This window comes from Branchiostoma belcheri, unplaced genomic scaffold (assembly GCF_001625305.1).
Source record: "Branchiostoma belcheri isolate BF01 breed outbred unplaced genomic scaffold, Haploidv18h27 scaffold414, whole genome shotgun sequence".
NCBI lineage: Eukaryota > Metazoa > Chordata > Leptocardii > Amphioxiformes > Branchiostomatidae > Branchiostoma > Branchiostoma belcheri.
Genome location: NW_017804037.1, coordinates 1 through 4,317, shown reverse-complemented (window position 1 = coordinate 4,317; position 4,317 = coordinate 1). Strand labels below are relative to the sequence as shown.

General features: G+C 41.6%; 1 long non-coding RNA gene across 1 annotated transcript; it reads right to left on the bottom strand.

Moving 5' to 3' along the window:
- Positions 1-1,506: 1,506 nt before the first annotated feature.
- LOC109477948 lies at positions 1,507-3,354 on the bottom strand. Its single transcript, XR_002140700.1, has 3 exons — positions 3,141-3,354; positions 2,734-2,874; positions 1,507-2,261 (listed from the first exon to the last, which is right to left on the bottom strand). It is a non-coding gene; the product is annotated as an uncharacterized LOC109477948 (long non-coding RNA).
- Between the last annotated feature and the right edge of the window lie 963 nt (positions 3,355-4,317).

The window sequence follows — 4,317 nt, the reverse complement described above, 5'->3', positions numbered from 1 at the left end:
GGGCCCGCCCCCTGTAACTCAACAGCCACTTATCGTATGGCCACCGAATTTTCAGAGGATGATTAAGTAATGAAATAAATTCATAAAATGACATTTGTGTAATTAAGAGGTCATTATGACGTCATTTACATGGTTTTCTGGGGTAAAACCGTCCATTTTTTCCATTAAGCTCAGAGGAATAGAACCAAACTTAAAAAAAAAAACCTATGATAAAATATCTGCTAACGTAAAAAAAAAACAGTATATTTTTGAAAGAGTCACCAATTTAACGGTTCTAGCGCCAGCCCTTCAATCGCTATTAGCAGAGATAAAAGGGGGCGCAGGGCTCAACCCCCTCCCCGGCCCGGTCTGAATAGAGTTATAGGCTCATCAGAACACATCGTGATTTGTGTGTTTATTCCAACAACAGCTTCTCCTTGCCTTGGACAGTAATGTATGTATTTAAGTGGACCATCATTATTAAAAATCTTACTTTTGATTTTTCTCCCAAACAAAGTAAAGCCAATATTGTATTTCTGGATTGGTGGTCAGTTATTTACCACAGAAGCCGAAGAATCGACTGACCTTGTTCCTGAGACCGGCATCAGCCCCGTACTGCAGCAGTATTTCCGCACACTTGGGGTGGCCCAGTGTACCTGCGTCATGGAGGGGTGTGTAGTCCTGTTGGGGCATTGACAGTGCAATTTTTCATCCTAAGTATGATCAGCTAGCAACTCCTTATGAATGTATATATTTACATCACTCACTGACTCCTAGCTCGCTTGAAACCATTCCCTACCTTTGCCATTCATACTGTTTGTTTCTAATAATGGACAATCACCGTAACATTGCAACTTAGATCCTTCTGACATTTATTGCACAATATTTCTCAATTTAGTGTCTTAATCAGGTCATCGACCACTGGCTTTTTTTGCCATGCGATGGCGTAGAGACTTCCGCATTCGTTGCGTTTTGCTGCGGTGTCATGCGTTGCACAAAAATAGCCCCAAATTGTACATCATGTACTGTACTGTATTGTACTGTAAAATACATCAGATGGCTTTCAGCATGACAACAGGTCGGACAAATGTGCAGTTATGTTGTTGACAATTCTAACGGAATTCAGCAAGTAAACTGCTATACAGCTGAAGATAGATGTCAAATTCCATAAGAGATATAAAAATGTTTCTGCGTCACAGCAGTCAGTCTACCTACCCACTTGTCCCGTGCGTTCACATCTGCACCAGCTGTCAGTAAAACTGATACAGTTTCATGGTGGCCATTCCAGGCTGCCAGGTGCAGGGGAGAGTCTTGCTGTAAAATACATCAGATGGTCTTCAGCATGACAACAGGTCGGAAACTGCTACAGAGCTATACAAATATGCAATTCGTATATTGGTGAAATTTTTGTGTTGGTTATATTTTAAACAGCAAATGCTATGTAGACAATGAATAAAACAAATATGTCTTGTATCAATGCAATAAGTCTACCTACCACATCGCCCCGTGCGTTCACATCTGCACCAGCTGTCAGTAAAACTGATACAGTTTCATGGTGGCCATTCCAGGCTGCCAGGTGCAGGGGAGAGTCTTGCTGTAAATACATCAGATGGCCTTCAGCATGACAACAGGTAGGACAAATGTGCAGTTATTTTGTTGACAATTCTAACGGAATTCAGCAAGTAAACCGTTATGTAAAAGATGAATATCAAATCTTATAAGACATGAAAATGTTTCGGAAATAAAGTAGTCAGTCCACCTATGTTATCGTTCCGTGCACATCTGCACCAGAACAGACAAAAGTGCCACATGAAATGTTGGTAACAGTGTTTGTGTTTGTGATATTTTAAACAGCAAATGTCAAATCTTACAAACTGGCACAAAGATATTTCTTGTATCACAGCAATCAGTGTACCAACCACCATGTTCTGTGCGTTCACATCTGCACCAGCTGTCAGTAAAGCTGACACAGTTTCATGGTAGCCATTCCTGGTTGCTTTGGGAAATGATACGGATATGTTACAGACAAGCTGAAAGCTGAAGACGGGTGCAGCGACCAGTGCGCCCTGAACCTTCCCATCTGTGTCGCTCTTAAACGGTTTGCCCCCAACACCTCTTGATTTTCATTGCACAGCCTTAAATGTTTTATCACCATAGTAAGCAAAATGACGAAAGACATGGCAACAAACCCGACGGCCATCAGCAGCATTAGGGTTGACTCCCTCCGCTAACAGCTGCTTCACTCTGTCCGTGTCTCCTTCCCCTGCAGCCTTCCACAGCGCCTATAGCGGCGGCAGACAGGAACAGGAGAAACAACTGTCAACACTCAGTCAATCAGAACAACACTCATCAAGATTTAACACCTATCCCTTCATTTATCCGTCATACTGATATTTCACTTCCTTTCATGTCTCTCAGTGTAAAGTTATAAAAAGATATATCATTTATCTCCTGTATTTCTGCATAGCTCACATGTATATGTTTATTGTTTATTTCAGACTCAACGGCCCATAGTATACAGACACATAACACGGTACAAACACATCTGAAAAAAAAAACATTCAAAGTATGTACAGATAAATGTAAAAAAAAGACTACCGAGCTGTCCTGTCGCAAGGAGGCCACCTTACGGGCGGACCAATCTACATCAGGCTAAAGGAAAAGGCCTGTTATAGATATACACCACCATATGCACAGTGAGGCTCGTCCGTGTGTAACATCACGTCTATTCTTAAAATGTTTTCTTCACTCTACCTTCTCGTCTTCATCCATGTCCTTCCAACTCGACACTTCAGACCCGGACTCCTCCGGCCCGGACTCCTTGTCTTTCTCCATTGTCTCCTGTTCCCTTCCGTCCATGCCTGGTCTGATCCTACAGATATAGATACACACCACCTGCCCAGTGACAGGTTGTCGTTACTAAGACTAGAGGGATCTAGTGCCTTCCTGTAGCGCAAACACAGACCCACAAATATATCATTCTCTCCATTAACAATCTCATGATAGTGGAATAGACCGATAATTTTAAAAGCCATACAGACATAGCGTCATTACTTTCTAATTCATTCAACATGGACAGTTTATCTGTGTGCTAAAGGGCTGTGGTAAAGTTTCTTTAGGTTTTGTACTACGTATGATGCACCCGTTACTTCCGGGTTTACCTGAAATTTTCCAGGTGTGTCTTGTGAGAGATTGGAAACCTTTTCCCGGTCTTTAATATCTCTGTAAGGTTCTCGGACGCTCCAGGAACTGAAGCCTCTTGGTTTTGACGTCACAAGACGTACAGGTGAGTTCTCACGGCGTCTTGAAGACAGAGAAGGTCTGTTACGCCGCAGGTGAGAAGGGTTGTTGACGGTTTTGATAGGATTCCCATGATTCATAGCGCACGCTATGACGTACTAGTATTCTGCAGTACCGGGGTGAATGACCTCAGGACGATCTGCCGGTATACTGGCTGTGGTTAGTGTGGAAGGTGTATATCTTAGATGATTTTTAACCTTGTAAAATATATCGTGTATATCTTAGATGACTCTTATCCTTATATATTGTGTATATCTTAGATGAATGTTACCCTTATTTATCGTGTATATCTTAGATGAATGTTAAACTTGTGTATATCTTAGAGCAACATAAATGCGTTGTAACTACATCGTATTCAGCAGTATTTCAAGAACCTACAAAGTACGTTGTTTGTTTATTCACGTCGTATTTCAGCAACATACGTCGATTGCTAAAACTATGCGTATTTTATTCCAATTCAACGGTTTCCCCTGTAACATTAGGATGTTCTTCATTATTTCTTGACACACCAAGCTAAAGCTATAGGATGCTTCACCCTAACCGGTGTTGTCTACCTACCTCCTTGCGAGGCATTGTAGGACTGTGAGTAATGCATAATTATGCTAAATACTACGAAACGTTCTTAAGACCGTCCTTTTCTTTCTTGTTCCTTATTTGGCTGCATGATATCTAAAGTTTATTGGATGGAGTTACATATAAAGGAAGAAACCATGTAAAATCAGCCACCTAAACTTGATAGACAAGAAAGCTATGATAAACAATCAGGACACTAGTACTGAGATCACCCAATCTCTGTTTTGAAGACAAGTTTCCGAGGTCTGTGTTATTGCTGAGTTTGCAGCTGAGTTCGCAGCAGGTTTTTGTTGTGAACAGGACTCTTTGTAATTATAAGCCTTCAGCAGCTTAACGGAAGGACTGGATTCTTTTCAGCAAAGTTTTCTGCGCGAGTTGAGAAGTCGTTTTGGCAGCGTTCCGGCCTTTATATAGAAGGTGTCTTCACAGTACTCGAGCCTGAGATTGAAAGACCTTGGCGAACCG